Here is a 24,214-nt window from a genome sequence, read left to right as displayed (position 1 = left end):
TTATTTTTTTACTTTTAAAAGCATTTTTTCTACAACCTCTTTGGCCATAGAGGTTGTAAAAAAAAATGCTTTTAAAACCTCTGACGATCCCAGCTGAGCCATGGGATCATCAGATGCTTTTTTTAACTTTTAAAAGCATTTTTTCGGCCGAACAGGTTGTAGAAAAAATGCTTTTAAAAATTAAAAAAAAAAAGCCTCTGATGATTGTGCGGCTCAGCTGGGCATGGGAGGGGCAGGGATGTTTGCTACCGGTTCTCCGAATCACCCACCACCATCGCTACCGAATCGGGCGATCTGGTCCAAACCGGGAGCATTTCACCCTTGGTAAGAAGTGATTTTTAAAAATACCATATTAACTCTGCAGCCCCTTCAGCAATGTGTTATGATATGCTCTGAAATTTCTACCATAGTGATCTGAAAATTTAAGCAAGGCTGCGGGGGGCGGGGGGAGAGAATCACGATTCCCAAAATCCTCTCCTTATTTCTGTATTTTTTTAAAAAAATCATAATGATCATAATGTTGCAAATGAAATACTGCGTATTCTGTTTGAAACAATTACATTAAATTACCATGAAAAGTACAAATTTTCACGTTGTAGTTTTTCAGTTCAGATCTCATTCTGGAAAATCTTCCCCTTGGCTTTTAATGAGACATTTCCACTTATATAACAAAGGCCACTGTATGAAGTCAAATGGGTCAGGATACTTCAGCTATAGCCCTAGCCTCCTGAAATTCATTGGTAAGGATGTCATGTATAAATATGTCCTTCAAAAGCATTCTCTCTAGTTCAGTTAACAAAGCAAAGTGGGAGGAATACATGATAAATCACTGTCAGTTTTATAGCATAAACGAAACCACTGCTAAAGCAGGAAGCCTTCAAAAAGCACATTGTGATCCATAGCCATTAAAAAAAACTGCATTTGCACGAAAAAGCAAACATTTGCAGTTTCTCTGCCTAAAGCAGGGAGGGATGGGGAGAGAAAGACAGACAGTGAGAATGAAAATCAATATAGAAAAAAAAAAAGATAAAAACAAAATCCTAAGGAGGCAGGTTAAAGGTGATGATGATGTTGGTGATATTACAGGGCTAACTAAATTAAGCAAACAACTATACAGAACTAATGGCTGAAAGAATAAACACTGCAATAAAAGTAAAACTTTATTGGGTCTACACATGCTGTATTCCCAAGCCAGCTGCTCTGGAATCTTGAGGTAAAATTAGATTTTAATTAAAAAAAACACTTTGAAATGAACTAAAAACCCTGCTTTCTTATGATCTCATTAGCAATAATATACTTTATGTCTCATTCAGCATTTCAGTTCTTGACTAAACAAGATCTTCTCCCCTGAAAGATACTGTAATACAATGCAGTGCCTTAATACGTGGGACTGCTGATCCAAAGAAAATCTAGCCTACATCTGAATTTGTGTATCTGCGCGCGCACGCACACACACATCCTTAGAGAGTCCTCCATTTTTTCTGCAAAATGGAATAATAATACTAGTCAGTCTGAAGGTTATTGTAAGCATTACTACGATGACCTGTATGAAATATTTTAAAAATGTAGCATGATATTAAAAAGCTGAGCAATATCAGATATTCCCTGGGCATCTTAAAGTATTCAGGCTATAATTTATACAGAACAATAGTCATCTTTATTATATAAATGTTACGATATACATTATTAAGTATTATTCCCATTGTATACAAATGACCAACCAACAGGAAAACTGCTAAAATGAGCACTTTTCCGAGAAACAAAGTAAGCATTTTTATGAATGTACTACTGTATAATTGTAGTAATGGATGTCGGACTAGGATCAGGAAGGAATATGAAATTGGATGCAGGAAACTGGCTAGGAACCAGGACCTTTTGGGAAATTAGTATGAAAGATACAGCCATAAAAACTAGATTATATGTGGATCTTCTACAATAGGGCTGTCAAACTCCCAGCCCCTGGGCCAGATGCGTCATGCGTTGGCCACACCCAAACCTGGTTTAGTGAAGGGGGAAAAAGTCCTGATACATCACGTGATGATGCCATGACAATACGAGTTTGACACTCCTCCTCTACGATTTAAGATTCCAGTTAAGAGGAGTCATTGCGAGAAAGAACCATTAATTTGACCTACATTTTGAAAATTATGCCACAAACCTTACTTTGGAGATTTAGGCTCTGCCTTCTTGTGCAACATTTAGAGCTCTTTTATGAAAGAAGAAGAACATTTCCTATTGTGCAAATGAGTAGTTATGGAAATTTGAATGTCATAGTGACAGGAATAACCGCATTTTGTTTTAGAGCTAATAATGTTGTATTTGACAGTGTTTCTTCTTCTTTTTCTCTGTTTCCTGATTGTTTAATACTCACCATGTCTCAGTCTGCCTGTGTGCAAAAACCATTTGTTCCATCTGAAAAAGCAGCATAGCCCACTGGAGAACAAATCCACAGGATTAGTGCATTAGGAAAAAGAAAGAGCAGCTTTCAGTTCTCTGCCATAGATGGTATTTATCACTTTTTTTTCACTTCCCAGCTCAAATAGCATTGGAGAGATAAAGGAATGCATCTACCATAATAGAGTGTTTTACAACAATGACTGGAAGAAGCATAAAAGATGATGCATGTCTTCCCGGTTTTTCTTTGTAAGGAGTAAAGAAAAAAATATCTATTTGTACAAAATTAGATTTGGAATATTTCTGTCTGTTATGTTAATGTATTCATAGAAAAAGCTGGTGCTAAGGGTGGCTCTCCAATTAAGACAAATGAGGCACATTGAACAAGTCCCTCAGGGCTCAGCAGGGGTGTTGGCAAAATCGACTTTATTCTCTTCTCTCAGGACTGAACAGGGAAAACAAAAGCATGAAAATGCAACACATCCACTTACAGAATAATAAAGGCTGTTGTTTAAAGCGTGAAGAGTTTTGGCACCCTTCTGGGGCCTTATGCAAATCAATCTTTCCCCATGCTGCTACCAAACCAACCATCAGTCTTGGAAATTAAAGTTGTACTTGGTTGGTTAATAGCTGAAAAGAGAGCCACCGCCTGCAAGTCAATTAGATATGTATTAAGCAAATAAATCAGGGCAGACTGATATTGGCTAAACTAAAATGCCTTCTTATAGGCTGACAGTAATTCTAATGTGATTGACAAATCTGTGTGGCCTCCTATTAAGCTAAACAGAAGATGAGAACAATCCTATTATTTGAAAGCTTATTATTAGGCAACCAGAGTGTTTTCCTTCCAGCTAGTCATGCCGCAGCCTAACATTGATTTTAAGAATCCTTGTTCTTCAATTTCAGTAAATAAATATCTCCAAGACTATTCATAATAACTTTAAAAGCAACCAGTTCTAAAGGGAACTGTTGTTTGCTTGTTGTAAAATGCAAGAGAGAGGCTTAGAAAGAGGGTCAGAAAAATGTATTTTTTAAAAAAATGGGAAAATGAAAAAGAACTTCAAGTCTTGTCTAAAAGAGATCAATGTAGCTACGTAGTAGGCCAGCTTATCTAGGAACGGACGTGCACAGCTGTGAAGGCCTCTTCTCTGGTAAGCAATTGCAGATTGATACAAGAATGGACGGTCCATTATTTTTAGTGTGATACATTCAGATTAAGTGCCTGTCCAGTTGAGATTTTTTCAGAAACAGACCCAAAGGAGCACTTCGCAGGCTGTAAAGTTTCCAGTACAATTTTCTAATGAATGTTTAGAATGTCAGACTGAATATTAGGTTGTGATGATTTTGTCCTGGGAAGGCAACCCATGGCTATAAAACTGTAAGATATCTTATTTTCCAAGCATAGAGTGAAAGTTCTGGTTTAAATTAAATTTAATTTACTTTAATTTAATTTAAAAAATATAGCTGCCCATTTTACACTAAACTCTGGGTAGCTCCCAACCAACAGTTAAAACAGCATTAGCATATACATGTAACTATTAAAACCACAAATAGTAAAAAAAAAAAAAAACCTGGCACCATAATAAACTTTAACAAATAGTCCATCACATAAACCTTCTTTAATCTCATATTTCTTGTCAACATCAGCTGTTGGCCAAAGCAAAAACAGAACAAAAAAACTTATATGCATGTCCAAAGTAGACTGGAGGATCTGCATGATGACGAACCTATGGCATGTGTGCCAGAGGTGGCACGCAATGCTCTCTCTGTGGCACATGAGCAATTGCCTCAGTTCAGCTCTGCTGCGCATCCACGTGTGCCTCCTGTTGGCCAGCTGGTCTTCAGGTCTCTGCCATGCATGTCCGAGGGCGGGGGCAGGGGCTCATGCAGTGGGCATGCATGCATGTGTGGGGATGGGGTGCATGCAGGGGGGCCACAGGTGCATGCAGAGGGCCATGCGTGCATGTGCATGGGGGCCGTGCATGCATTGTATTTTGGGGGTTCAGGCACATGCACGCTTTGGTTAGTTGGTCCAGAAAAGATTAGCCATCACTGTGCTAGATCCTACTCCTCTGATATACCCAGGAAATCTAGATAGTATATTAGATATTCTGTTTACATTCATTTTTCTTCCATTATGACCAATAATAAGGGGGGGGGGAAGAAGTACGGATAAGGAACAGAAAACTTCCATAATTTATTTATTTATTTATTTATTTATTTTGAATTTGTATACCGCCCTTCTCCCTGAGGACTCAGGGCGGTGAACAGCCAAGTAAAAACATCAAGTACAAATATTAAAATACAGTTAAAATATACATATATAAATTTGGCCCCATTAATTAAAAACAATAAACAAAACACTTAAAAACACTTAAAAAATTAGGCCAGCCCGGCTTGCTGGAAAAGGAAGGTTTTAAGGGCACGGCGGAAGGCACCGAGGTCTTGGATTCTCCTTATCTCTGGAGGCAATTGATTCCAGAGGGTAGGTGCCCCCACAGAGAAGGCCCTCCCCCTGGGGGTCACCAGCCTGCACTGTTTGGCTGATGGCACCCCGAGGAGGCCCTCTCTGTGGGAGCGCACGGGTCGATGGGAGATTGTCGGTGGCAGCAGGCGGTCTCGAAGATAGCTAGGCCCTATGCCATGGAGCGCTTTAAAGGTGATAACCAACACCTTGAAGCGCACCCGGAAGACCACTGGGAGCCAGTGCAGCTCGCGCAGGAGCGGTGTTACATGGGAGCGCCAGGCTGCTCCCGTCACTACCCGCGCTGCTGCATTCTGGACCAGTTGGAGCCTCCGGGTGCTCCTCAAGGGGAGCCCCATGTAGAGAGCGTTGCAGTAGTCAAGGCGAGAGGTGACGAGGGCATGAGTGACTGTGCACAGGGAATCCCGATCAAGAAAGGGCCGCAACTGGCGGATCAGGCGAACCTGACAAAAGGTCCCCCTGGTTACAGCCGTCAGATGTTCCTCCAAGGACAGCTGCCTATCCAGGAGGACTCCCAGATTGCGAGCCCTCTCTGTGGGGGCCAACGACTCGCCCCCAATAGTCAGTGATGGAGTCAACTGACTATATCGGGATGCCGGGAGCCACAGCCACTCAGTCTTGGAAGGGAATTCTCCTTTTAACTTGAAGTTCTGAATTAGGGCAGTGTCAGCATTCCAGAAAACCCCCAACTCCTAGTAAAGACGCGGAAGCAGGCATTTTTCAAAGTTCTCTTTACTAGAATAGGTAAACTGGCACATCTGGGAAATCCTGAATCTGAAAAGCCCGGGCTTTCCTTCAGTAAGTCAAAGCTCCCAAAACCATCCCTCTTCTCACCAGTCGATCACATGTTCCAATCAATGTCCGTTCCACTTTGACCCAGCCCCTGACCTTGACCGATAGGAAGAATGCTATTATGTCTGCTAATTCCCTTCTCCTAAATCCCCCCTCCTACTTTCCCACATATGAGGAGGTGGCAGCATTGAAGCTTCCAGCCTAATATGGCTTCCAAGGCTGACAGGCAAGTTTTTTTCCACATTCAGTTATCTTTTATTTTATTTTTTTTAGCTATAGATTTATATCCTTACCCAGGCATTATGTAAAATTTCCTGCACAGCTTTTTAGAATAGAATAGAATAGAATAGGATAGGATAGGATAGGATAGGATAGGATAGGATAGGATAGGATAGGATAGGATAGGATAGAATAGAATAGAATAGAATAGAATAGAATAGAATAGAATAGAATAGAATAGAATAGAATAGAATAGAATAGAATAGAATAATTCTTTATTGGCCAGGTGTGATTGGACACACAAGGAATTTGTCTTTGGTGCATATGCTGTCAGTGTACATAAAAAGACAAGATATGTTTGTCAAGAATTATAAGGTACAACTCTTAATGATAGTCATAGGGTACAAATAAGCAATCAAATCATACTAGGAAACAATCAATATAAATCGTAAGGATACAAGCAACAAAGTTACAGTCATGCAGTCATAAGTGGGAGGAGATGGGTGATAGGAACAATGAAAAGACTAATAGCAATAGTAATGCAGACTTAGTGAATAGTTTGACAGTATTGAGGGAATTATTTGTTTAGAGTGATGGCGTTCGGGGAAAAAACCCCTTCTTGTGTCTAGTTGTTCTGATGTGTAGTGCTCTATAGCGTCGTTTTGAGGGTAGGAGTTGAAACAATTCATGTTGTTTCAACCCTCATATTTTTAATCTGGTATCGACCACCTCAACGATTTTTAAGGTCAATTTAGACTTCATTTTAAAAGATTTTAATAACACAAGAAGAATTTGAAAAAAAAATAGCAATGTCACTTCAGTAACTGTATCAGAAAACTCATCTTTGTCAGTAATTAAACCTTCAGGGTCTGCTATGTTATCAGACATGGTTTTCTAGTTTTCTTGGAAACAATAAAATTTTACCAATACTATGTGGAAAGAAATACTAAAAATCTTCTACTGTATAATTTGCATCAAAAGGTCTTTTATTGCGAAATAGATTTTTGAGAACAAGAACAATTTTATAAGCGTTAACCCTTAGATAAACATTGCTATTGTTCTATTTGTTCAATATCAGCTAACAAAGATATACATTTTCTGTTTAGATGTTGCCAAATCCAGGCTGAAAATATCCAAATGATCAATGGATAAATAAATACATAAATAAATGCAAATAGTTTCTTTATTCCTTTCATTCATCTAATAGTCATGCAGAGTTTTGCATTCCAGATCTGGTGTTAATAGACTTCTTTGGCCATTGATTTTCTCATCATGTTTCTGAGTTGTAGTTTCATTTGTAAACTGCATCTTTAAAAGTATTTTGAAAGTCTTATTGAAATATATAGATGTCCACAATATTGGAAAAATGAGGATACATCTACAGATGAAAGTATAATTAGAAAAATATTAGACTGTGCAGAGATGGACAGACTGACATTAATAATAAAAGATAAGGAAGAAACGGAATATTTTTTAATGTGGGATTTGTTTTATCAATGGTTAGATAAAAGAGGTAGAAATTAAAGGATAAAAGATTACTGATATGTATAAGTAAATGATGCAAGAATTTCATTATATATAAGTAAACATCAGTATGATTAGGGTTATTATTATTATTATTACTTCCAGTACTATCATTAACACTTTGTATAAGCAAATTGATCCAGACAATACACTGTTTATTAAGCACTTATGTATTTAAAAAAAAAGTGTAAATAATTTTTTTTAAAAAAGAAATATATATGTCCACATTCTCTTACAAACTGTCTTTTTAACTCTATCCTTTCCTTGAGATACTTTTACATTCATATCTTGCTATCTTGAAACTTTGAAAACATTTGCGATCCTGAAAAGTATTCATCTGAATTCTGGTGACTAGATAAACTTTCAATCCTCGCTTTCATCTGAAAAGTGAGGATCAGGATATTTCATATTCCAGTTTGCAAACTTTCATAACTTCATGTCTCAAATAAGAACAACTGGACCTTGAATGCATACAGTAGTTTAGTGTTGCTTCCTTCTCGAGCCTGGGGCTCTTCAAGTGTATTGAATTGCAAATTCCATTTTACCCAATGTCTAAAAAATCTACTGCTTTATTTATAACCTACTGCTAATTTATTTAGAAGAGATACACGGAGCTAGTTTGGTGTAGTGGTCAAGGCCTCAGACAAGAAACTGGGAAACCATAAATTCTAGTCCTGCCTTATGCATATAGCCAACTGGGTGACCTATGCTGTCACTTGCAGTTCTAGGAAGCAGGCAATGCAGTGGTGAAATCCAAATTTTTTTACTTCTCTGGGTGTGGCATGGTGGGTGTGGTGTGGCTTGGTGGGAGTGGCTTGATGGGTGTGGCAGGGGAAGGATATTGCAAAATCTCCATTCCCACTCCATCCAGGGGAAGGATACTGCAAAATTCCCATTCCCTCCCCACTCCTGGGGGAAGGCTACTGCAAAATCTCCACCCCCCCCCCACTCTGGGGCCAGCCAGAGGTGGTATTTGCCGGTTCTCCAAACTACTCAAAATTTCTACTACCGGTTCTCCAGAACCTGTCAGAACCTGCTGGATTTCACCCCTGAAGCAATGGCAAACCATCTCCAAAATCAATGGCAAACCATCTCTGAAATCTTGCAAAGAAAATTGCAGAGACTAAGCCAAGTATTTGTCAGGTGTCAACAATGGCTCAGGAGAAATGAAAAAAAAAATTGATGAAAAGTTGTTTTTAGTGAAAGAAATGGCCTCCTGTGCATATATACAGTATATACTGTATGTATACATCCATACTAAGGTGCTCCAGGTCAGATTTCTCCAAACAAATGCCCTCCAGATATTTTGGATTGCAAATACTGTCAGTCCCATCACAGAATCCCAAGGAATGTAATGGTCCAAGCTCTTTGCTCATCTTTAGATGCCATCCTGTGGGTGACCTAAATGTTTGACCTCAAGGAAAAATAATGATTTCATTCATTTCTATAATTTTCAATTTAGGTTGATTTTAGATGCCCACAGTACACTGGAATACTGGATTTTACATGTTTTGTATTTGGCTGGTGGCATCAATTCATTGCATTTATAGCCTTATTCATATTCTGCTTTCCTTTTAAAAATACTTTAGAAATTGTTAAGGTTTAAATTCATTTTGGAATCTGCATAGAGGGCCACCATAATTGGGCAGATTACAAAAATGTACATGAATAAGATAAGTGTTTGGAGTGGATGGTATTTGCCATCAAGTTTTTTGAGTAGGCACCAAAATGCAGAAGATTTTTGCCATCTGTACAAGAAAGGAAATTGAACATCAGCAAAGATCTGGAACTAAATCTACAGTAGCAAATTGACAGCAAAACCTGCAAAATGTTAATTAACAAAAGCCACAAAAGTGGCTCATAAAATGGTTTTATATGATATATCTCGGATATCCTTTAAGGTATAACCACATTCACAGTTTGGATTATAGCTAGATCCTCAAAAGATCCACAATCTTTCCAAAAGCCAAATGTGTCCAAAGCTTTTCTGCCTCAAGGGTTTCCTATTTCTTTATTTCAATACAAATCTGGCAGCAAGAGATAACATGGAGAAAGAAAATGGAGGGGATAGGAGGGGTGGAGGAAAGAAGTGTGAAGACATTGTAGATAACCTTTCAGATGTGTTTTCCAGGCTGGAGGGCTTTAGAGCATGTTTCTGCAAATTGAAGGTGTATGAATTCATAAGAAAGGGATGAATTGATGAGATCCCTTCCCATCTCTTCTGCAATCCCCTTCAAAAATCTGTACTGAAAAAATCAAAGAGTTTTGCAATTGGATCGTCTTGGACATGATTTCCCAGAATTGAGGATATTAACAATGTTCCATAAATTAAACAGCAATATAAAATATTAAGGGTTTTAAAAAATAGATTTAAAAATAAACCTACTATATTTTATAAAAAGACCTAAAAAGATCAGAAACCGAACACAGTATCTACAATAGGGGAAAAGACCAAAGCCTATTAAACTACTTTTAAAAAGGTCCTAAACTATACCAAACATAAAAGCTCAACAACAAAACCCAATTAAACTGAAGCCCACAACCTCACCCTACATTCCAGCCCTCCCTCTGAATATACTGTAAATATATACTGCATGTGGACTGGATTTGTTATTTTCTTAGGAAAAGCTTGTGAATTCCATGAGCTACTATGTGTGGCACGGTTCTTATATATGAATTCTCCCAGCTTTTCTGATAATTATAAGTTATATACTTCTGATAATTATAAGTTGTATACTTCCCACTTTCAATAACATACTAATGTTTTTGTTGAAACAATAACCCAACCATCAGTAAGCCAATCATCTCCTTTAAAAAATGTTGGCTAACTCAACTCCAGCCCATGTGCTCTTTTGACTATGCATCGATGAGAGCTGTTGGCTTGCATTCTGAAGGACAACAAATAAGAGATACCTGCTCTATGTTTTAGAAATATTATGTCTTCAGTTCAGATAGTAATAGCACTTAGACTTGTATATTGCTTCACAGTGCTTTACAGCCCTTTCTAAGTGGTTTACAAAGTCAGTGTATTGCCCCCAACAATCTGGGTCCTCATTTTATCGACCTCAGAAGGATGGAAGGCTGAGTCAACCTTGAGTCTGGTGAGATTCGATCTGCCAAACTGCTGGCAGCTGGTGATAAGAAGTAGCCTGCAGTACTGCAGTCTAACCATCATGGCTCATAATTCAATCAGAATAGAGATGGAAGGAACCTTGGAGGTCTTCTAGTCCAACCTTCTTGCTCCAAGGCACAGAATGATCCAATTCTGATCCAAGGCACCAAATAGCATCAATAGACTATTTATCTTAATAAAATATAATAAATTATGTTGAGAGACAGTGGCCTGGAAAGAAGAATCTGGCTGTCAAATACTCTTTTAAAAACGTACGTGAATTATTAGAGACACTACACATTTAATCAGAAAGCAATTACTGGTGAATTGGGAAGAAATTATTTCTGAATACATATAATTAAGCCTGTTTACCATTTCAGTACATTAACACGCAATCGTCATGTTAGCCAAAGGCTAGATGAGAGAAATAGTATAGTTCCAATAATACATATGTGGTAAGAGGAAGATTCCCTACCTTGTCATATGAAGGACACAGATATTGCAGTGTAATGTTCTTCAGAAGTAATAGCTGAGACATGCTATAGTGATTTTAGGTCAGGAGGTCTTTGGCTTTTAAATCTTATTTCCCTGACAAACTCAACAAAAAGTCTGCGACTATGATGAAACAAAGACCTATAGCCATCCTAAAAAGTTCAAGGGCTACCCCAGGAAAAGGGAGATGCTTATCTAGATTGGAAGAGAACTTGAGGTGCAAATTTTTGTTATTACGAAAAAGATAGAGGAGGCAGACATAATTTTCCAGCTATATACCTAATATATTTCCATCCTTGAGATGGAGTTTTTTGCTGGTACCCATGGAATCATGGAATGAACAGAGAGAATAACTTGTCCTACTAACGTGGAGTGAATCAAAAGATCTTTTGTATGGCAATTAGTTTACCATGGATTTCTTTCTCAACTTGCAATAACATTACTGCCTCCAGCTATAATTATGTATCTTAATGAGATGAATACTGCTATCTTTATGTCAGAATACATATCTAGTATTCAACTACAAGATTGCAATCCTATGCATGGTAATTTGGAAACAAGTCTCATATGTTCCAGATACTTTACTACTTAGGAAATGATTATGAGATTACAGCCTCAGCTGCTTTACACTTCTAACACTGAAAAAGCAGTTTGTTTCCAGATTAAGACTGCTAAGGGAACAGAGGGTTTTAAGGACTTTTCTGTTGGATCTGGAGCTCTAAACTAAGTAAGAACGGATCCTTTGGTAAAACAGCAATTAACGTTAAAGGGATTATTTCTGTCTATGGGGGACTGAAAAAAATGTGAAAGGAAACCTAAATAATTTGTTTTCTTAAAATAATATCCTTTTAGAAAGTACATTTATGTTTAATGGATTGAAGACTTGCAATTTGAAGTAAATAATATAGTACTATGAAATGAGGGAGACCAAGCACTGTTCTTATGATGATATAAATAATGCATGATTTCATGATTACATTTTAATGTAATCTCCCATTTTTAGCTGCTAGTCAGACTACTGTGAAATCTCATCTATGTTTTATACATGATTCCTCTCAAATATTCTTCAATTTTCCATCCAAAGGTTTATGCAGAAAAAAATCTACTTAATTTTTTACATTAGCATTTTATTCATTAATATGGAACAGGAAAAAGCTGGAAAAAGCATTTAATTTAGCTGCTCCATTCTACTTAGATTAGTAACAGAGGAATTCCTTAGGTTGGGATTTCTCAAACTATGGGTCATTCTCTCTGCTCCCAGGGATCCTGGGAAATTTAGGAGAGGGAAATCACAGTTTTGTTTTTGGTTTGATTTTTTAAAATAATTGGGTCCAATAAAGCAGGAACATTATCAAAATTCAATTTGGTGCTCTGCTTTGTCTGTGTGATCCCATAAAAGACAATTGCAGTATTACAAAATCTGATAACTCCTCTGAATCACAGAGTGAAATATAATTATTAAAGTAAGGGGCAGTAGTGAAATTCAATTTTTTTTACTACCGGTTCTGTGGGTGTGGCTTGGTGGGTGTGGCGTGGCTTGGTAGCGTGGCAGGGGAAGAATACTGTAAAATCTCCATTCCCACCCCACTTCAGGGGAAGGATACTGCAAAATCTCCATTCCCACCCCACTCTGGGGCCAGCTAGAGGTGGCATTTGCTGGTTCTCTGAACTACTCAAAATTTCCACTACCCATTCTCCAGAACCTGCCAGAACCTGCTGGATTTCACCCCTGGTAAGGGGGTATATTTGTTTCTTGCCCATCTCATGAAATCATTAGTTTTATACAAATTTATCATGTCAGGAGTTTACAGAGCCAAAAGTTTGAGAACCCTTGATTTAGGTTGCAATCCTTCATTTTAACCCATTGAAATGCAACTTGGCTGCCATCCAGATGTCTAAACTTTAACTTCCTGGATCTTTACCAGTGCCATATTGGCTAAAATCCATCCTCCTGAATCCTCTTCTAGCTTTGGGAAATGGTGATGGTAAGAATAATACTGTTGTATTATTTTAAGAGCTGTCTAAAATGGATAGTGTTTTGTGGTATAGCACTTCCCATCAACTTTGAAACACAGATTCTCACCATTCTTGGCCAACAGCAATTTCAGGAATATATGGAAATCAACAGTAGGAATTCCATTAGAAAATCTCATCCCTTTTCTCATTAAAAATAAAAAAAAAGTTTAAAAAGCAGGTAAGAATTCTTTGTGCTTTTCAGAAATTTAATAACTGAAGTATTTCTATCAACACATCTGTTTCAGCCATCCTTCCTTCCTTTTTTAATACTTTAAGTTTTATCATAAAGGATGTGTTACAAATACCCAAATTTTATAGCTGTTCCCAAGAGGACTGCCATGAGATAGCTTTACCACATGTGGATCTGTTTATATATACTGTGGTTTGTGATCTGTTAAAGATTATAAAAGAAACATCTTAAATTAAATATTTGTGTGGGGTGAGCAGTGTGACTAGTTCTGTGATGGACCACACAAAACTTACTATGTGGTAAGAATCACACGGGATAAAATACGAATAAAGGAAAATATTTGTAGCTCTGGATTGAAATGAGGAGCTCTCTCTCTCCTTGTTGCTCTCTGAGCTTGCTTATTTTCTTGCACACGTTTCATTACCCTTAACTAGGGAACATCATCACTGCTAGATAAAATACATATTTAAATAATCTCCAATCTCTCATGTATGCTTTTATACAAATCAATGTAGTATTTGTATGTGGACAGTTTTAGTTGTAGTCTTCCATAATCTGGCAAAGCTTCAGTTATAATCGAGCAACATGTCCCAGAACTGTCAACAACTTAATAAATCTAATGAGCAACAAGTTACAGAAGGTTGGCTGTGATGCTGCTATCCATTCTTCATAGGTATATTAATCTTTATCCATCGATAAAAAATTCAAAGTGGAATGGTAGATAAAGTCATCTCCAACTTTCATACAGGAAAGTCTGGAGATTTTGTCAACAAAAGATGATTTTGTTAACTGAGATATAACACAGATACATTACACATGGCTAGCAGACAAATTGATACTGATGTGCTACCATAGCATGTTCTAGGTTTGCAGCTTGGTGTTGCTCCTAGACTCGCCATTATTTAAACATATAGGTTGCAGCTGTGGATTGGGAAGCACACTTTGTTCAGAAGGCAAAATTATAGCATACTCATACAAAATGTGGCTGCCAGAATGCTCCAAGGAATCCATTTTGAGATCATGTTCTACCATTCCTGTTCTATTTCCTGAATAGAATACTTTATAGTAGCCAGCATAGCTAGATCAGAAATGGGTTTCCCTGAATGGGATGATTGACTTGCCAATAATTTTGCTTCCACATCCTGTACTGGTTGAATCTTCAAAAGCTGCCCCAAGTAGAATGCATCACAGTAATTCAATTTATTACAAAATAATGTCAACAACTATATACATAAATACACACTCAATTTTCTACATATTGTCTTTTCAATTTAGTATTATTTTAGTATTTAGTATTTATTTAGTATTTATTTTAAAAGATCTCAAGCTATTTTTTTGGAAGAATATAGGATATCATGTACAGTAAAACCTCCATAATTTCAGAAACCTTTCAAAGACATGGAGCTGGAATAGTTTGGTCATATTTGGAATAAATTTTGAAATGAATAATTGTACTATCTTTATCTTTACTTCATTTATATGAATTTTCTGGACTTGCAATCCACACTGAACTGTAAAATGCTAATTGTAAAATGCTTATCTAGGCTGGGCCTGCATAACACATTAGCCTAAAAGATGGATGGTTAGTTTGCGGTTCAATTCCTGAGGTGAATTTATTGAATGGGATTATTCTGACTGATTTCCATTCTTTTGGTTTCAATGGGATTCATTTAGTAAAGACCAAACCTGGGTGTCAACCATTATTCAAACATTTTTCTGCTATAACAGAACCACAAAGATGAATGAAGCAGCAGGAACAATTGCCAGCAAGTATTTACATAGTGTGGCTCCAAAACTAAAGCAACAGTGGCTGACTTTCTGCCCCAAAAAGTTTTATTTTCAGTTGTTTGTGTCTGCTGTAATTTGGTTGAAAGTGCTTCTGAGCCACAGCAAAACGAGGGTTCCTTTTTAATAAATGTAACAATACTTCAGCATTCTCTTTTTTCAAACAATACTCAGTTGTCTGTGGTTTGGAACAAAGCCAAAGAAAATTTTATTTTCCTCTGCTTTTCATAATGTCTCTCTACAACAAACAAAACAAAACTGACAATATAACAATTGTGGGAGTTCAGAAAGACTATAAAATATTACCTTTTGACAAAAGCAGTGCTACTGAAGCTACGGTGCTAGCAACTCAAATAATTATAAGGGAAGGCAGTTTAGTAATGAATTCTTTTACACTGAATTCAGATCGCAGACTGAATGTTGCCCATTATTGCAGTTCAAAGGGAACTATCTCTAGAATTGTTCTTTTAATGTTTGCTTGATGGTTTTAGTTGTTCTTTTCTTGTCAGCACACAATTGTTGCCTTGATCATTGTGATAAAAAAGAGCTACTCTGCAGCTTTGTAGTGAATCCAGTTGGCTTAGTGATGTGTTCTTTGAAGAATTCCAAAGTCGGGAAACAAAGACGAAGGAAATAGAGGCCCAAAGTTGTTTGTTCAGTGCTGTGGGAAGCTAATGCAAGCCAAAGAAACCTAGTCTATATTATATCCATATTCATACGTGATTCCATGGCCTTTTGTACTTTCCAAATCAGAAGTTTAGTTATGCTTACAAAAATGTAGCTTTTTCTTAAAACTCTCATAGTACAGTTCCTTTTTGCTATAATTTTCTCTCAGAACCTATCCCTTGAGACAGATTAATTCTGAGACACAGTTATTTCGGTAATGCCTTTGTGGCTTTGACAAGAGGTCTGCCTCATGTAAAGAATGAAACTAGTTTCGGTTCAGGCTAAAAACCATAATTGATTAGCTGCCACAAATATTTCTAAAAAGCTTAAAGGATATGGCCCCCAGGTTCACTAGTGCAGGTAGAATCAGAAAATCTGTGGCATCTGAAAATCTGAAGGCCAAACTAAATCTTAATACAGATTGTTTTGGCCCAGCACTTGGACAAATCCAGCAACTGTTTTGTAAAACATATTTAATGGCTAAGTGTATTGTGCCATTCTGCCAATAAACCATAGTTAAGAAACCATGCCTAGAGTTATGTCTGAACATGTCCATATTTGATGCTTTCTCTATAATGTAAAACTATATTTCTCTTCTCTACTTTTAATCAACACCAGCTCAAGGAAGGGCAAATCTTATCTCAAAAGGAACCAGACAGGCAGGAGACATCTCTTCCTTTCCATCACAGCATGAAATCTATCAAAATTCCTCCTTCCACTTTTGGCTAGAATGCTTTCCTTCTTTTTGTCATGATTGTGTTTTGGGTTCTGTGGTACCTCCCTTTCTGCACATCCTCTTCCTAGTAAAAGTCCCATCTCCGTAGGCCTGTAATTAAAAGCAAAAATATTGTTTTAACTGTAATTAAATTATAATTACCCAACAAGAAGACAATCTGATTTTATGACAACCCACCTATATACAGTAGATATAAATATAGATATGAGAAAAGATTGTCTGCTTCCATTACTGTATGCTTAACAAAAGGAAGACAACCTTTCCATTTAAATGGAGTTTTATTTGGAAAACTATCCTAAGCTTCTTTCAAATAAATATGTATGGTTTAGGCTTTATTTACACACTTTTTCCCCCCCCTTACATTTTGAACGGAAAACATTCTTTATAATCACAATGCTTTTTTTTTTATCAGTATACCAGTTTATATGAACCCCTCCCTGACTTTTTTTCAGCACTTCTTAGTCCTGAGAGAAGAAGCAATACATTCAGATTTTATAAAACTTTATGAATTACTTAGTAACACTCTATGTGTGATTAACTGCTGAAATCCAGCCAGAAATAAAATGTGTTATTTCTTTAATTGTTCTCCTGTGAATGTATTAAAATAAATCTTTCAATTGTATGCAAACTAATGATGCCTGGAGATGATAGATGATAGATAGATAGATGATAGATTAGATAGATAGATAGATAGATAGATAGATAGATAGATAGATAGATAGATAGATGGATGGATGGATGGATGGATAGATAGATAGATAGATAGATAGATTGATTGATATTCACTTAAGGAGTTACATGTTGTACACATATCTCAAAGCAGCATTAAGATGTATGCAAAATACTATATGTAATATTGCATGTAATATGTCTTTGTGGGCATGTATGTGCATATGCCAAGAATGTCAGAGAGGATCCTCACATCATAGCAGTTTCCAGCTGTTCAGATGGGCTGCCACAATCATTCTGCTTTATGCATTACTTCCTTCATTGTGAGAGGGACAGATGTTGGAGTGTGCTTCATAACGTGGTGATAAACTCCTCCCCTTTTCTATACGCACCATAATATTAAGCCTATATATGTTTCAATTCTCAAATATATTTCAGCTGTGCTCCAAAATTCCCTTCATTTTATCCTCCTCCACACAGCAAATTTCCTTTTCATTGCTTTTTTTTGGTACTGGTGTGGATTAGCAAATTTTGCTTCTGGCCTGCTGCTACGATGACTTGCTTCTTTGGAACTCATGTTAAAGTTCTATTAGCTTCCTGTATATCCTTTCTACACATTGTCAAGGCTTGGGCTTCTTCAGTGCTCTGGACTCTTCAAGTCTCGTTAGCTGAAGAGACGAAAAGTCCTTCGGTGCTTTCTGTATGCTTCCCCTGTTCTTCTGTGACTTCTGATGCTGCAGTTCAGTTGCTTTAGCTGCTATCTTCTCCAGGTGCTATTAGTCTTCAATGCCACTGCTCTCTCAAGCTGTCTCTCAGTGTTCTCTGAGTACCTTTTGATGATTAACCAATTGAATGTATGCTCACCCAACTGCTTCTGTCTGTCTTCATCACACATGCTGCTCTCAGCAGTCACCAATGCTCTCCAACTGTTTCCCTTCCTTTACCCACCATGTCTTTATGCCCAGTGGTGCAGTTGGCTACACTCCATGTAGAAGAGTAGGTGGCTTTCAGAGGTAAAAAGAAAAAAAGCACATAATAATGGCATTTTTCTTTTGCTTTGCATTTCCTCTTTCCACAATGGCTAAAAGTTCCATTAAAAGTTCTCACATAAATAATGTTTCAGCAGTTGGGGTCACTGTGGGAAATTTAAAAGGGAAGTATTTGACTAGTTTCTGGTGCTTATCCCCACTGAGGAGGAGGTGATGACCATTAAAGATAGCATAAATGGAAGAAGGGCATTTCAATTTTTAAACTAAAGTCAGATCATTTTGCCCAGTAGACAAGATCTGGATTTTTTTTTTAATTATAAGCACTATATCCCTCCCCCACCCCCACTAGGTTATATTATGCTATGCAGTAACATTTCCAATTTAGACTCCACCTGACGTAGCGAGCTACTGTTCCCATATTCCCAGCCCAGAGAGAAATAATGACAAAAGAAAACCACAACAGAAGAAGGGAAAGCATGCAAAACATGATTTCTAGAATTCTTTCCAATTCCTTTATACTTATGGAGGTATGGGATGTCTTTATTTTCTTCTCTGTAATAAAGTAATATGCACATGTGCACTTTCCTTCAAGAGACCAATCAAAGTATGTCTATACTTTGTGTGTGTGTGTGCTTGTGTTATATTGGTTTTTTTTGTGGCCTATATACTGAAAAGCATGGGGTGAGATACATATAATATATATACAGATATATATATATATATTCAAGCTATTTTTCAAAGCACCTGAAGGCCAAATAAAGAATAATGGATGGAAACTGAACAAGGAGAGATTCAACCTGGAAATAAGGATAAATTTTCTGACAGTGAGAACAATCAACCAATGGAACAGCTTGCCTTCAGAAGTTGTGGGAGCTTCATCACTGGAAGCTTTCAAGAAGAAACTGGACTACCATCTGTCAAAAATGGTCTAGGGTCTGTTTGGGCAGGGGGTTGAACTAGATGACCTATAAGGTCTAGAGATGGGCTGCTGCCAGTTCGTACCAGTTCGGTTAAACTGGTAGTAAAGATTCTGCATAGTTCTGCGAACCGGCAAATCCCACCACTGGCTGGCCCTGCCCCTGCTTGTTTTCTAGCCTATTTTCTGGGCTGTATTTTGGCCCATTTTGGCCCATTTTTGGGCCAAAAACAGTCTGAAAAATGGCCTGAAAATGTCCTGAAAACAGCCTGAAAACAGTCTGAAAATGCTCCAAAAATGGCCTGAAAATTACCCAAAAATTGGCCCCCAAAATGGTTGAAAAACAGCCCAAAAATTGGCTTGTTTTTTGGGCATTTGGACCATTTTCAGGCTAAAAACAGCCCAAAAAATGTACTGAAAATGGTGTGAAAATGGGCCAAAAAATGGCCTAAAAACAGCTGAAAATGGCCCAAAAAACAGGCTGAAAAATGGGCGGGGGCAGGGCCAGCCAGTGGTCAGATTAGCTCCAACCAGCTGAATCCTACTTCTGTCTTTGAGACAAGCGGCCAGGCTAGATGTGATGAGTGACATCACCAGGGGTATTTACCTTTACTACCGGTTCGCAACGGGAAGCTTCTGCGCATGCGCAGATCACCGATGATGACATCCGGGGTGGTGGGCAGAGCTTCCTGCCGGTTTTACTACCAGATCTTGTGAACCAGTCCGAACTGGGGGCAACCCACCACTGGACGTCACCCACCCAGCCAGAGAACCAGTTATTCAAGTGCCACCACTGACAAGGTCTCTTCCAACTGTGTTAATCTGTATGTCTGTATATAATGTACTCCCTCTGAGTCACATGATCAAGAGGGATAGTGTCTGAGTTACCAACATTAAATCATGCCTCTCCATGGGAATGTATTGGAAGTTTTTTCTCTGCATTTCCCTAAGATGATCCAGTTCATTTTTTAATTCCTTCCTTTGCCAGAATTTTTCTCACTATATTAAATTCACCCCCCGTTTTGTTTAGTTTTCAGAGAGTTGTCCTGCTGACATCCAGATGAACAGGCACAGTCTTCCACTCCTTTATATAATTTCTTTCCACATTATTTTCCTTTGCCCAGAACTATTGTATTACATAAATTGCAGAGAAGTAGCTGATGACCTTAATCCCACCCACTGATTCTGTTTTGCAAATGTCTCTTACACTTCCACGTCAAGTGCTACAAGGGAGTATCTCCATCATAAGGGGAAATTCTATATTTTCTATTAACTTAAATGATTTAGAGAACGTTGTGACTTTTTTTTTCTTTCTTAATGTAATCATGAGTTAGTCTTGGTCTGTGATTTTATAGTTATTCCCTGTTGAAATGATTCTGAAATCAATTAACAGATAAAACAAATGCAAGCAAAGCAATAGTGGGATGGAATTGTTATTTTAGGAAGGAAGAAAAATCTGTCATGATCAAAGCTCCCAAAAGGCTATTCAACTTACCAGTCCAACTAATATGTGCTGTCCTTCAAAATACTCACATCAAACTGAAAGGCCTGTTTATGCATATGGTCCATTGCCTACAGTCTATTAAAATGTGATATGCTCATTAAATATTTCCTTATTTCAGATGCAGTCTTTACTCAACCAGATGGCTCTTGGTTGCTTCACCAGTTTGCCCTTCATCCAATTGTGTTGCTATTGAATTCCAGACTGATCAAGAATAAAAATCTACATCTATGATTAAATTATGGATGAAAATGTCATGTATTTCTGAGCCAATGATGAGAAAATTGGGAAGCATTAGTTTTCCCTAACTATGTTTCATTAATATCAATGTGGTGGCAACATAAAGTCTAGAGTTTAGAAGGAAAATTGCTATGGTTTATCAAAATTCCAAGTTCTCCAAGTTTCCATCTACTAGATAAGGGTCATTATAGAAAGTCTCTATTATGAGATTTAGAGTATTTTGAATAAAGACACTGACATCTGCATTTGACAGTCCAGTGAGCTCAAGGTCCAACTCTTCTTTTCTGCATTAAAGAGAAGATAAGTTAGTGGGGCTGAAGATTGGGAAATTATGTTACTTTATGTATCCAATGTGCAAATATTTCTTTGAAAAGAAAAGAAAAGAAAACCAATGAGTATCAGTTGGAGCATCTAACTCATACATTGCATTATCTCTTTAACATATCTTGTAGGAGATCAGATCTACCATCTTTATTATATTTATTTCATTATTTTTATTCAGGGCCATTTCATGCTTCATTTTTTGCACAATTAAAATTTGTTTATATAGAACTTTCTTTCAAAAGCCCATGTGCAACATATCTATCATACTCTAGATTGTTGAAGTAATCTGTACCCCTTGAAAACTAATCACATAAACAGATCAACAAAGACTTGCTTCCATGTTGGAAGCTAATTTGGATCATATTTCTAAATTACTCCTTGTAATTCCATTAAATGTAGTTAGCAGTAATATCAGTTTGTAATCCAAGAAGATGAAAATACCAATTTCAATAATTAGGCTATATATCCCTAAACCATTCAAGTTTATTACAGAAGGAAGGAGCATCTGTTTTTGGAAGGGAGAAGGAAATCAGGGCCATAAAACTGCTGCAATGTCTTTTAAGCCAATGAGAACAGCCTCTGAAAAGCTAAATTGGCACAACTATGATTGCACAGAACAGGTCTGGTTGAATCTTGTTCTATGTGGTACATGGATACACCAACAAGGTAAAAAGTCAGCATTTGGGATCTACAGAGTTCCACCCATTTTCTCTAATATCTGCTTAGTGTTCTGTAAACTGCACTTATAAAAGCTTTGTAACATTGTTATTAACTCTTGTGACTCTTCATTGGTCTGCAAGCACAAGTAGGCATCATTAAGACAATGGATACTATCTAGCATATATGCTCCAGTATGTCTTAAAAAGAAGTTAGTTTTATAAAAAAAATTAACAAGCAGAAGGAGAGAATTGAGAAAAATTAGGGCCTCGGCAGGAGTGAAATCTAGCAGGTTCTGACAGGTTCTGGAGAACCGGTAGCGGAAATTTTGATCAGTTCAGAGAACTGGTAGTGGAAATTTTGAGTAGTTCAGAGAACCGGCAAATACCACCTCTGGCTGGCCCCAGAGTGGGGTGGGAATGGAGATTTTGCAATATCCTTCCCCTGCCACACCCACCAAGCCACACCATGCCCACCAAGCCATGCCAATAGAACCGGTAGTAAAAAAAAATTGGATTTCGCCACTGGGCCAAGGGCACCATTGCAGGAACAGAAATCAATGCTTCTAATCCCCAATCAAGCACAACACCTTTTTAAGACATTATTCTGTTTCTTTCCTGTTGTCTCCTCTTTCTATATTTCCTTGGATCAGATGTATTTTGGTTCTGGTTTCCATCAAATTTATTGAGCAGGGAAGAAATCCAAATTAAAAGTGCAATTATGGGAGCGAGATCAGTACTGCAGAAGATAAAAAGAAGAGATCTAGGTGGCATGATATTCAGTGTGGGACATTAACCAGGTATTTTCTATTGTCAAGAATGGAAAGACTGCCATGTTTAGTTTACAGTCTGATCTACATTTTTCTGAAAATATATCCCATCGTGTCTCGTACAATCCTACTTCTGAATAGACATGACTGGTCAGAATTATAATTGAAGTTGGTTATATAACTGCTGTGGTTTGACTGTTAACAACAATGCTTTGGAGATGCCTTTTGTGCTGCTAGTTCTTAGCAATGATTTCTATAATGAAGAGACTTGCATGACCTGTGGTGTCACAGTGGTTAGAGTGCAGTACTGCAGGCTGCTTCTGTTGCCTGCCAGCTGCCTGCAATTTGGCAGTTCAAATCTCACCAGGCTCAGGGTTGACTCAGCCTTCCATCCTTCTGAGATAGGTAAAATGAGGACCCAAATTGTTGGGGGCAATACGCTGACTCTGTAAACTGCTTAGAGAGGGTTGTAAAGCAGTGTAAAACAGTATATAAGTCTAAGTGCTATTGCTATTGCTATTTTCATCCATATATCCTCCCCAACTCATTTTCCGGAACTAGTCAGGCCAAACAAAGAAATTGATTGAATTTTGGTATTCCTCTAACATAGCTGACTCAGCGGAGTAAAGGTAGTTATGTAAGATTAAATCTGTATACAGTTAAATCTGAAACAACACTCCTTTCTGAAATCTGAACAATGCATTTGCCTTCCCACAACTGATCCAATTAAATGTGTTTTGAAAAAAGGCCATTCAGTGATATATCCTATATATGTTTATATTGTCACCTAGATTTGTTCTATCTTAGAAAGCTTTATTTCAGTCTATTTAAAATTAGAATAAGATTAAATCCCTTAGACAGGTACATAAAACTAGAACAAAGGAAAAATATAACACTTTGATTTGGACATGGACATATGTGAGTTCTCTGTAAAGATAAAATACTGCCCAATCTGTTTTTAATTTAAAAAATGCTTAAATTCATAGAATACCCAAAGTTGTGTGCCTCTTTGCTTGATCATACTATCATAGAATACAACACAACCTTCCTTAAATTGGTACTTTCCAAATATTTTTCCAAATGGTCATCAAGCCTGACCATTGGAGAGTTTGAATAATAGTAGTTGCAATGCACAACATCTGGATGGTATTAAAGTGGGAAAAAATCTGATCTAAAGAATGAGTCAAATATTCCCTTCTAATTCAAAGGAGAAAAATCTAAGGAACTGATTCCATGTGTGTAGATAAACTATCTTCCTGATATACAATACATGAAAACAGCATAATTATTTTAGATAACAAGTCATTAAGGAGATGAAGACCTCAAGATACTTATTAGGTTACATGTAAATATATAAGGAAATTGTATTAAAAGTTACTCTATGTAAGATCCCCTATCCATTTATTCACATGGTTCTTGAAAGCCATAACATTTCAATAGCACATTCCTTCTTGATTTTGTGAAACAAAGCTTGCTATATAATCTTGACCATTTCATCTCAAAACTAAACCCTAAGTAAGACCTAGTCTTAAAAAAATAAATGGCTTCCTTAATACAGGTATATTGTTGATGTTATTATTACTAATTGACCTATTAGTTTACATTATGCTCATTTGAATTTCTGAAATGCTTAATGAAACTATTAATTGTCATCTGTCAGATGTTCAGTATAATTTTATTACATAATATAATATTGCTATTGTTTAATTTAAGTGATTTATTTTAAAAATCTGTTTAG

This window comes from Pituophis catenifer, unplaced genomic scaffold (genome assembly GCF_029215685.1).
Source record: "Pituophis catenifer annectens isolate HBS135680 unplaced genomic scaffold, rPitCat1.0.hap2 SCAF_2, whole genome shotgun sequence".
In the NCBI taxonomy this organism is placed as follows: domain Eukaryota; kingdom Metazoa; phylum Chordata; class Lepidosauria; order Squamata; family Colubridae; genus Pituophis; species Pituophis catenifer.
The sequence above is the reverse complement of the archived record's forward strand: the minus strand, read 5'-3'. Positions refer to the sequence as shown.